This window comes from Haemorhous mexicanus, chromosome 1, assembly GCF_027477595.1.
Source record: "Haemorhous mexicanus isolate bHaeMex1 chromosome 1, bHaeMex1.pri, whole genome shotgun sequence".
Classification (NCBI taxonomy): domain Eukaryota; kingdom Metazoa; phylum Chordata; class Aves; order Passeriformes; family Fringillidae; genus Haemorhous; species Haemorhous mexicanus.
This window is the reverse complement of record NC_082341.1, coordinates 29704726-29717155: the sequence shown is the minus strand read 5'-3', so window position 1 is coordinate 29717155 and position 12430 is coordinate 29704726. Positions and strand designations below refer to the sequence as shown.

Genomic DNA, 12430 nt, shown 5'->3' with positions numbered 1-12430 from the left:
TTTCACAAAATTCAGACCATCCAATCACTGCCTCAAACGGTTTGTTTTGATACAACCTTTTTCTGTTATAATCTCTTAACTGTCCTGTCCATCTTGTTTTTATAGCATACACCTTCTTGACATCTGTTTTTTATTGTTCTTTCTGAATAAGTTCCCTACAGTCTTACTTGATTTTCAAATTAAAGTTGATCTGCCAGCCCTGAAAACTATTGCATTTAAATTAAAAATGTGGATATTTAGTTACTGTGATTATCTACATAAAGGGTTTTACATGCATGCTTATAAAAAAATGGCAAACACAAGTATGCTTTTTTAACAGTTCTGAAAGTTCAGTATTTTCAGATTTTTTCCTTGCATTTTTAGTGGCAGAACAGATATTAACTGCCAGCCCAGTATTATATCATCTCTGGAGGTCAGAAAAAATAGGATATGCAGACTTACACACACACACACACGCACACACACACACACACACGTACATGCATTTCATATTCCCATCCCAGAACATTTATATATGATCTTTAATCAAAATATTCTGCCACTGTGAACAAGTGATGGCAACACCAAAAACACATTAAAATATGGACACAAGCAACACAGGGGTCTGCCTTAGAATATAAACAGGGAAGGAGATTAAAAATTATCATTAGTGGATGCTTCATTGTAGTGAATTCAAGTTTTATAGAATTAAAGTGTGCTACCCATACTCAATCTGAGTGATTCCTGTGAGGCTGGTTCTGCTCTTGGAAAAGCAGAAAGGCCAAAGCAGTTTCCTTCCTCATGCTGGACTTTTATGTTCATTAAACTCTGGTGTCTTTCCTACCGAGATGAGCCTGAAGCCATACAGGTAAGCACAGCTGTGAAAACACCACCCTGAGAAAGGTCTGCTCCTGCTGCACTGCTGGGATCATCAGTGTGAGCCCAGCATGGGGTCTCAGTAACATTTAGAGCTGGCACCCTTCTGCAAGTGGGGGTTTGGATAAAGTAGACCCTTGCTCACATCCTTGGAAGTCAGTGTGCTGTGTAAGCAAGCATCTGTGACAGCAGCAAATTAAAAAAAATAAATTAAAAAAAAATGCAGGGACTGAGAGTTGTGCAAGTGAGCTACCTTGAGAAGTAATTGGAAATAAAGAGCTCAAATGTGGAGTCAGCAGTCTCTTGGTAAGAGGGGAGTCACATCTCAGACACATATCTCTGACACATATCTCTGACACACATCTCACATATCTCACAGACATTTTTGCTAAGGATATCTGGATCCAACAACAGTTTTTTCTCAATTTTTAATTTGTCATTAAAGTGGCCTCATGACACATATGTAGCCCTTTTCCCTTCTTCCTGTGCTCATGGTCAAGGAGAGCAATTTGAAGTCTGTCACAACCTGGAGGAAGCTGATTTTTGCCATTCACGTTGGAAATAAGTACATGCTACATTGGCAGTATTTCTGCTCTGCTTTGTCTAGATATAAATCTGACCTTGGAAAAGGCTAGAGAACCTCAAAAATATCTCAGATCTCTGTGGAGACCAAACAATAAAAGGATGAGTGATTTATATCTGATTAATTTGTAGAGCACCTTTCACATTTGGCTGAATTTTCAAAACACATGCTTGTGGTTTTTGCTTGAGGAATCTAGTGAGCCTGGTGTTTCTTCTGCTAACAAAAACCAATAGTGAAGACACATGAGATTACAGGACAGGCCCCACGCTTTCAGAGTTTCCAATTACTCTTTCCTGATCTCTGTCCTACAGAGGTCTCACTTAGAGAGTAAGACAGCAGGGAGCAAGGATAGCCAGAAGGGAATGAGGTTCACTTGAACTGGACTTGGCAGTCTGAAGGACAGGCATTGAGCTGATACTCTTACTGTAGATTGCACTATTTTCCTCTCAAGTGTCTCTCTCCAGCTGTAACAAAGCCCTTCTCTAGCTGACTTCTCCTCTGCCCACTTCCCTGAGCTCCTGTTCCAAGAGAGACTGAAAGAGGAAGTGCTGAAACAGCTGTGCACTTTTCTCACAGTATTTCTGGATGAAGCAGAAGCAGCAAACACTGGAAGTCTGTCCTGTTTTGCACTCGGTAAACAACTTCTATAGCAACATAGTTGGGACCAGACAAGTTACTAATATGAGCATAAACTTGCAGACATCAAAGACTCCATGATTTATACACACTGTACAACATTTTACCTCTGTTTCTCAATTTTATAAACAATATTTGTCTTCTGAATGAAAAATATTAAAAGTGAATAAATTACAGTCTACAATCACTTTTTTTTTTTTTTTTAATAGGAGGAAAAAGATCTGTCAGTGTTTTCCTCCCAAGACATACTTTGACATCCTTGAACTACTCAGACCTTAAAATTGCCTACCTATTTGTTTTTAATTTTTGGTGCAAATAAGCATAGCTGGGTTCTTGCCAAGGCACAAAGAGCATGGTGTAAAGGGTTACAAGCTCCAAACTTTTATTTATACAATGCTCTTCTATTTGAGTTATGTTTTTTCCTAGCAGTGCCATATTACTGATCACCAAATCATGCAATCACAGAATATGCTGAGTTGGAAGAGACCTACAGGGATCATTGAAGTCCAGCTCCTGGCCCTGTACAGGAAACACCAAGAGTCACACCACGTGCCTGAGAGCATTGTGCTAACAGCACAATCAGGCTGGTGCTGTGACCACTTCCCTGGGGAGCCTGTTCCAGTGCCCAAACAGCCCCTGGGTGAAGAAACTTTCCCATATCCAACTTAAACCTCTGCTGACACAACTTCAGGCCATTCCCTTGGGTCCCGTCCCTGGTCACCAGAAGAGATCAGTGTCTGCCCCTCCTCTTCCCCTCAGGAGGAAGTTGTAGAGTATAATAAGGTCTCCCCTCAGTCTCCTCTTCTCCAGGCTAACCAGACCAAGTGACCTCAGCTGCCCCCCAGATGGCTACCCTTCAAGGCCCTTCACCATCTTTCCTTCCTCTTTGCCTTCCTTGGCCTTCCTCTGATAATTTTATATTTTGCTTGCATTGTGGCACCCAAACAAACCTGGCGACATCACTTGAGGTGAGGCCATCCCAGTGCAGAGCAGTGGAACAATCGCCTCCCTTGCCTGATGTCCCCAGGACACCCTTGTCCCTCCTGGCTTCCAGGGCACTGCTGGCTCATGTTCAACTCACCAGGACCCCCATGTCCCTTTGCCTGGCACTGCTCTCCTGCCTCTCATTCCCCACTCTGTCCATACATCCAGGGTTGTCCCATGCTAGGTGCAGAATCCAGCACTTGTTGCTGTTGAACTTCATATGGTTGGTGATTGCCCAGCCCTCTAATTTGTTGGGGTCTCTCTGCAGGGCCTCTCTGCCTTTGGGGGAGTCACTGGCTCCTCCCAAATCAGTGTCTTTGGCAAACTTACTTTCCAGTCCTGCATCCAAGTCCTTTATGAAGGTTCTGAAGTGCTCTGGACCCAAAGTGGAGCCCTGTGGACCCCCACCAGAGACCAGTCACCAGTCTGATTTAACCACATTTACTATAACTTTTGGCACCCTACCTGTGAGCTAGCTGCTCATCTATTGCATGATGTATTTTTCCAGCTGCAGGCTGACTCGAAGTTCTTTCCATGTTTTTCAATTTGCAGTCTCCAATCTTCAGTATTCCCTGCTTAACTGCCATTGTATGAAAAAAAATGCTCATATCAGGCCACATTTTCTTTGACCCTGCGTTATGTTTACCTTGCATGAAACATATTTTTGTGACTGATGTTAATACCTACGTGTTTTTTTTCCAGTTAGGAAGATAATTTCCAGCCTTAGCAGTTCCATAGAGTTGTGCCATGCTTTCTTCACCAGCTATGGCAGTTTTCATCCTGCAGTCCAATATTTACAATACAAACCTAATTGTCTTTATTAGCCATTATATTTTTCCTAACAAATTAACATTTGAAAGGCTTGGTAATTCTATTTACAGAGCCTGTTGTGGGAAAAACAACCTCCAACAAATAACTGAATTCCTCAAGCTCAATGCAATCATAATTGCTTGATACAAGGTACAGATTGCCTTTGTGTTTTCCTAAATGGGATTAATGCTTGGAGGATTCAGTAACTCCTCATTAGCAGGCAAAATGATTGAGTGCAACTGACTTCCAAATAATGGCTTTGGTCAGATTATGAGTGTGCCAGAGAAACATACACCCTAAATGACTGAAATAGTCCTTTCAGATTTCCCTTCTGTGCTGACCATGGATTTGAAGGGATAATAGACTCTCAGCTAGCATAATTGCAGACTATGGTACTTACCATGTCTGGCTAAGTATCTATGTGGGCTAAGCAGAAAGGCAAAATTTGAATTTCATTTCCTGTCACTGCAGAAGAAAACTGTAATACCGTGGCAATTATCACAAAAGAGAGATCCTGGAGGCAGACATGCTTTTCTGGCCCGAGCAGACCTGTTCCCCACATCACAGAAACAGCCTGTAATGTGTTTTAGAATTGCTGTGGAAGGAAGCAAAAAAAAAAAAAAAAAAAAAAAATCCTTTGGCACTTAAGAGAACTCATGCTGCTATTTGTTTCTTAGTGCTTGAAGCATTTTATGTCTACATATTAAAGAAAGCTGAGTTCTGTGCTCTGATAAGGCATTATGCACATCTATTATATAAAAATGGATGGAGCCAAACAAGGATTTGGCACTGTGTCCCTGATCTCTTTTTTTTTCCCCCACCAGTGATTAATGATGCTACCAGGTGTCTGATGCCAGGATTTTTTTTCAGTTTCAAACCTCTTGCCAACTCTTAGACTCAACAGTTTGAAAGCTTCCAGAAAGGTGACTAAAGAGCTCTTAAGTGAGCCTCCCAAGGCAAATGACCACGGCATTAAGTGCATGATCCAGCTCCCACTGAAGGCAATGAAAGTCCTAGCAAAGGAGGCCAGATCAGGCTGCTGTAATAGGTTTACTTCCACTTCTTAAGCTATAACAAACGTGCCTCTAAACACAACCTCTTAAACAAAAACCTTAACAGCAGTGCAGATGCAAGAAAAATTCACCTATTGCAACTTAGAACTAGAATATACGTTTAAAACTTACTTCCTGGTTTAGTAGCATTGCTCTTATTAAACTAAAGGCCTTTATTTACCCTACAAATGCGCTGCTGAATTTTGCTTTCTTTGCTCAAGATGCCATTGCAATAAAAAATAAAGTGTTGCCCTGTGGGGGTGGGTGTGTCCTCTGCACACCACACCATGTATCTCACCAGCACAATGCTGCTAGCACTCTGAGGGCCCTATGATCTCAACTGCATCAAGGATATGGACAAAATACATTCCTTGCTCACACAGATTTATATTTTAAGTACTGCTAGACGGTAATTGAAGTGCTTGTTTTTCATGCTCTGGTGATTTCCAGCTGCAGAATGGAAATAAGTCAGGCACTTCAAGGGGGTGAAATTATTTACTCAGCGTCTTCTTATTAATACACGTCAAAAGATAAGATAACTAAGCGATAGTATGCAAGGATATTGCATAAACAGCTTTAAAGCATTTCTTGTGAAAGCACTGTGTGGTTGGACAAGATAGTGCATCTGCTTGCAGGCAGCTATGTACTCCAAGAACTTTCAATAGGTCAAAAATTAAAGGGCACAAATACAAAGCTATAAAATAAAGCCTATGCAAAACACTTCCTTTTTGAATAGATACTGCATCAAAAATCAATAAGATTCAGATCAGCTGAACAAGTAGAAAAGCAAGGAGCTATGTCTGGAGAAAGGAAAATGTGTCTTAAAAGAATCAGAAAAAATATCACCCCCTCCCTTCACCCCTGAAAAAGATCTCAAATGGAAAATTACATTCCTTTTCTCTTACCTGATTCAAAAATATTATCTTGATGTCATCTATAGACACAAAAGTTAACAGAGTGTAAATCTGTAGCACACAATTGATTTGTTTCTCATAGCAGAGGGGCAAAGACCTAAAACATGCAACTGTTGGGTGTTAAATTCTTTCTCGTTACATGTGACTTTCAGTTTTGTCTAGTTTCTCATTTTATGCACTATTGTAAAGAGCTAACTGAGAGAGCAGGGAGTATCATTAAACAGCATTACTGCAGAGCCAAGGAAAAAGAAAGTCAGCACATGAAATTTCTCTTTAGTCTCTGCCCTTGGTGGGATGTAGGATTTTTAATTAGAGCTCCCCTTCAAAGGGTTAGCTTCCTTCTTCCCTGCTGGGGGATACAGGAAAGGTGCATCTCCCCAGAGAGAGTTGCAAGAGTGTACCCAGCATATGGGACAATATAATATAATCCTCAGAGAGGTGCAGCACAGACTTCCTTAGGGTTTGTGAGGTTAGGCAAATCAGTTAAATATTTTGCCTTTGTTTTGAATTGAGAGATATTTTCACTTACCTGGGAACTTGGTAACTACCTGTGAATTTTAAAATCTGGCTAACATGGTTTCAAATACTATTTAGATTTAAGTTGTTTGATGGGTTCTTTTGGGAATTTAGAATCAGGCAGAAATTTTCAATTGGACGGTAATTTTTAATCTCCTCTGTAAATAATCTACTTTTCTGGTTGCATTCCAAATGCCAGTTAAAGAGAATAATAGTCCAAGTAGAAAGCAGAGAGGAGAAAACAAAAGGCAAAAGGCACATAAGCAGTTCAGTAGCACAGAACATTTATCACTGTGTTGGCAACCTGTGAGACTTTTCATCAAAATAATCCAATCTGTTGCTACACCCTGCCCTGTTTTTCACATGTGCAAAAATTGTCTTTCAAGAGCACTTAAGATAACAAAATTCTCTCTTCTATGGTTAAAAACTTTCTGGAATAATAGAGATTGCAGTTAAAGAAAAAAAAATTTTTTTTCTTGTTATTTTCTTACTAATATTTTACAGTGACAAAATAATTTATTAAATCATGATTGGCAGTTAAATTATAACTGGCAATCATAATATTTTGTAAACACATTGCTCTTTATTTATACTCAAAGCTAAGGAATTTATACCTTAATCACATATGGTGTTATCTGACACAGAATTTTCTGGAATATCTTTAAAAGTGTGGGTGGTGATGATGATTAATGTTAAAGACACAAACAGCATTCTCAAAGTTTTTCTCTCATAGATTTAATACTTTCATGTCCAAACGTGTCCACTGACAGGAAAACAGCAATTTATGCTGGCTATACCAGAACACAGCTACACAAGTTCTGTAGACTTGTTGCCCCAAGCCAGCAACTGTGGGGGAATCACTGGGAATACGAGATGTGAAGAGTGGATATGAATTTCAGTGCCTGCTGCGGAAAGCTGCATTAAAGTAGGTTAAACTGTGAAGTTATCTCCAGGACTCAGGAAAAGCCTGTTGATCACAGGCAGGGACAAAGGCAGGGCTGGAAAATGCAATTATTGTGCCAGTCAGGTGTAAAGTGCCAGAATAGGACTGTTGGGTGAGCAGGTACGGATGGTATTGTCCTTTGCAGTCGCAATCCCTGTTGCCTCAGGCATGATGCCTGGGTCTGGCCACTGTATCGGAGCTTCTTCCTCCAGGAAACCAAGGTACAGAGAAGGAAGGCTGGTGCACTCACCCACACCTGCTACTCTGGATCACACCCAGGTCCCAAATCCTACACAGGGCATAAGAAGAAACCACACTTTTATAGAACAGAGAAAATTTATTCCCTGTTGTCTTGAGACTGGAGAAGTGAAAAGTGCACTAAAGGTTTACCCATACCTATGCAAAGCATGAGTTTAATGGGAGCTGAAAGCTTTCAACATCTTCCCAGAGGCAAGTATAAAATGCTAGTTTAGAATGCTTGGCAGAATTTGCCCAAATATAAATAAATGTGACAGTGGAGGGAACTCTGTTTACCAGTTAGGACGGGCTTGTGCCTAGACTAGTCAGGCTGAGCCCTGACCTCTGGGCCATCCAGACCATTAACCTCTTGACCCATACTCTGACAGCTCCTGCTCCCACCTCTGTGCCTACAAACTCCAGTTGAGTTTCCTCCTCAGCAAGGCAGGATGGGGGCTCACCCAGCACATTCAGCTCTTGCACTCTGAACAGCACCATGATGGTGAACACCTCTCACTGAATGCCAAAGTATTTGGGCACCCTAGGTGTATTCCCACAGGGAACAGGCATGGCCTGGGCCTATAACACAATAGAGGGAGAGTAGCCACATGCAGAAACCCAGCAATGACTAGCACTGACTGGCATTATCCGGATTTAGCGCTAGCTAAGCCCACCAGCTCAGGCATCTGCCCAGCAATGAGCCAAAGATTCATCAGGACTGGTGTCTGGAGTCAGGATGAACTACAGATGTGTGTATATATGAGATGGAACTGGGCTTTGTCAAGGATAAACCTCTGGGCTATGCAGTGGGCGTGCAGCAGATTTACATTTTCTGTTTGTTGGGACTGGTAGTGTGCACTGAATTATATAGAAACAATTCCATTTCCCAGATCCTTTCTCACAGTTCCACCAACAACATTGCTCTTTGTTATTAAAACAATTCACAAAATTGTGGGGATAATGCAGTTACTCATCTAATCTGACATATTGTCTAATAAGAAATGAATCAAGTTTTACATAGTTATTAACCTATGGCCACCGCCCATCCCAGCTTGACTAAGACAGTCCTGATTTTGGTGGGAAATATCTTCAGGGCAGAGACTAAAGGAGCAAATATTTAAATGCTGCAGACATGTAAAACACATGATAGTGGGCACCACGTGTACCCTGGCTCACCACTTAATGAGACACTACTTCAGAGACAATAGACTGAACTTCATTCAGGACCTGTACATTCGAAAAGGCAAATAAAACCAGATCTAAACTCATAATTTTTGATTGAGCAGAACCAGGGAGAAAGCCACTTGGGATGTTCTGACAAGCATCTGGAGACACCCCTTTCACAAGCGACTATAGAACAATTCCAGAGAATTAAAAATAGTTTCAGTGAAAGTTCATCTGCACGAATCACTGCCTCTATCCATATATCTGGAACCTCCCAGAAAGAGTCCACTCTGAACAGTACTCTCCAGCCACAATTCTAAAATCCTGCCCTGTCTTCACTGGCATTAGTGCTAATATTTTTTTCTGAAAGAAGTTATTATCTTCACCATATTAACCACAGACATCTCTCATGGTACAGACTGGTTTCTGTTTCACCCAAAATCTCATTGTCACTACACCTTCTAACACACTGCCCAACTGTAATAGTGTATTGTGTCTGTTCTTAATATTTTTCCTTTTATATATTTTTCGACTGTTTTCCATCTTTGCTCACTAGAGAGACAACCAAAGAGCTCATGTAGCAAGTACCAATCTAATAACACTGTTATAATGAAATATCTTAGTAATTAAAAATATTTTTATGTCTCAAATATTGATGGTACAAAAATGTTTAAGAACATATTCTGAAAATGATTTTTTTACAGAAATATATAACATATTGTTGAAGATATAGTACTGGGCAGACTAACCTGATTGTTCCTGCCTTTTCTGAGCTATATAATATATGAAGCACTCAAAACCCTGAACTTCAAAAAAATACTATAATATTTAGCACAACTTCACTTACCAGAATCTTCTGTATTTACTCAATCAATCTGTAATGATCAATAGTGTAAACTCATGTTTTAGTTTAAAGCTATTAACCTTTAAATCCCCCCAATTTTTTAAGCTGAATAAAATTGAGACAGATCATTTAAAATCTGATTGCTTAGCTATACCCTGGGCAGTAAATCAAATTTGTTTAATTTTATTTCAGTCTTGAGAATTTTGGTCATCAAAGTTTGCTTCAATAATTATGTTACCTTTGGATCAGAACAGATGCTTCTAATTTTAGGAATAAAGTCCTCAGATTAAGCCTTTACTCCAATGAAGTCGTTATGGAGACAAAACTCCAATCTATTCCTTTAAAAACAAGGCAGCATGCTTTGGGAGAGCTCTGAAGGCAGAATTGGAGACTGAGCTAGCATTCTACACTGGAGTTTTTCCTGCTTATCAATGGATGACATCCACTATCTAAACAGAAGATTCAGTAATGTTTTTTAAATATCTGAAAAAAAAAAAAGGCAACAATTTGTAGGGCTGGGATTCATTTTTTACTATAACTTCTGTGAGTAACACCTTAGCGTGGAAAGCCTGAAGAGTAGTTTCAGCTTCTTCCTTGATTGCCACTTTGGTTGCATGGCTCAGATGTGCAGAGGAAAAAGATAAGATTTGGATGGGAATAATATAACAGGAAATAATAAAGATGCCATTCTAGTAAGACAGGTTCTTATTTGCAGAAGGTTAGAACTACAAAGTGCAACCTTCACCAAGCTCTCAGCCTTTCCATGAAAATGAACCACCAAGCCAACACTACACAGTTTTCAACCACTTTTGACTCTTCTTGTTTTGCAAAGCGTTCATATCTGTGGTGCACATCTAGCAAGTAATTTGCACAATAAATTGCTATTGCACCAACCTCAGTAACAGTTTTCTCTCAATCATAAGAATCAGCTGCTCAGGCTTATAGTTTGACATTACAGGTGAGCTGTACCCAGCTTTTACTGTATAATGTACAGTAAAAGTTAATTTGGACATAGTGGAAGTTGTCTCAGATGCAGTCTGAGAAAGGATATCTGCTGGAACCCAGTGACCCCTGGAACGTTCACATAGGCACAATTACCTCAAAATATTACAAATATAGCAAAGTCATGTGCTAGGAAATATGGAAAAAATACAGATAACTTTAACCTGTATTTGGGCCCTTCCTATGGGACCACTTAATGAACAACAACATAGAAATCTGACAGCATAAGTAATTTGCTCTTCCATAAAAACATTGCACACTGTAGAGTGACAAAGACTGCTTCATGTGCTGAACAGCAAATTAAATGGTAACAGTGGTCTTCCAAGAGAGGTTCTGTGCATGTAACAAGTTGAGGACACTCTGGTGAGGATGAACTCCCATATGAATAGCAGTGCATCAGCTAATAGTTAAAATAAATGAAAGCAATTTCCCTATTTCAATGCCACCTTATCACAAGTTAGATAGAGTATGATAGTTTCAGAAATTATGTTGGCCAAGATTATTTGCATAACCCATGTCTGCCTCGAAATGAGTCAATTGGCTTGATTTTAACTCCACAAGGTACAGATCTCTTTTCAGGTCTGTCTAGATTTTAACTCCCACACATGACTGTTATGGGATCCACCCATCATGTACCTTTCTTAGATAAAAGTTTTGTGCAGTTAAGCCTTTTTAGTTTTTCCATTCAGGTATGACGGGTCAATACCACAGAATATTGCTTCAAACAATCACAATAAATGTGAAACCATATGAGAATAATTTTCTGAGAGATCTTTGGAGACATATATATATAGGCCTAAAGAAATCCAGCTTTTGACTTAAAGTGAAAAAGAACTAATTTCCTGAAAACCGTGATGTTCTGTTACAGTCCTTATCTCATCACTCTTGTTCATTTCCAAGAATAGATATTAGACATCGTTTGATGTGATAATGTGTTATGTTTATAAGTCTGATATGAATCATCTTCAAGAAAAGCTGTGGCACCAAACTGACTGCACCTTGTACATGATCTGGCATACAAATAAGTCTGCTGCCATAAATTTGGATTATGTCACAGGAAATACCAAATTTACCCATTTACCCACTTGTAAAACCAAAATACTTATCAGGATTATTTGCCCTGAAGTGATTGAAGCTTGACAAGTTTTAATTATGTGTTTTATCCTGGACCTGCTCCACCAAGAAAAGCTAGTAGGCAAGAAAAGGCACTTTCTGAGGAGGTACATTCTTAAAAAGACTTAGTGCAAGCCATCTAGAAATGGTTTTTGTCTCATGCAGGAGTTAAGCAATGCTTATCGCCGTGTGTGCATCAACTGTCACACTTAGGGTTCAGCTGATGGCTGATCAAACTATTGCTGGGACCAAACAGGCAGTGAAATTGCTGGAAAGCCAGTTGAAACATTTAAACAGACATCAGAAAAAGTCAAAGAAAAGTTTCACATTTCATTTGCTAGCAGCAGAAAGACTCCAAAGTCAGCTTTTTATTAAACACTGTTTGTCAAATAAAGTTTTCAACAGATTTTTATTAATAAGGAGCTGGTTATAAGATTATCTTGCAGCAAATTGAGTGCTGTACTCCGTGTGAGAATGACTTTTAAAAAAAGATGGGGGGGAAAAAAGGCTGATATCTGGCTCCCAAGACAGTTATTCAACTTACTGGCAAGACCAGCTGGCTGTTAAACAACTGTTAGCTGTTAAACAACTGTCCACTTCACTATGGTGACTGGTGGCACCATAGTCATGTGGTTCACTTGACCATGGCTCAGCTCCAGCCACTCTCATGCAGATCTCCCAACACACATGCACACAGCAGGCAGTTCCCTCAAAAGGAAAGATGGTTAGAAATTGAGAAGGTAGGACAGAATGAGCTGTCCAGGAACAGCGGATGGC

General features: G+C 39.9%; 1 long non-coding RNA gene across 2 annotated transcripts in view; it reads right to left on the bottom strand.

The window, feature by feature from the left end:
* Nucleotides 1–12430, bottom strand: part of LOC132326257 (uncharacterized) — a 70526-nt gene that overhangs the window by 50069 nt on the left and 8027 nt on the right. The gene's annotated exons all lie outside the window — the stretch shown is intronic.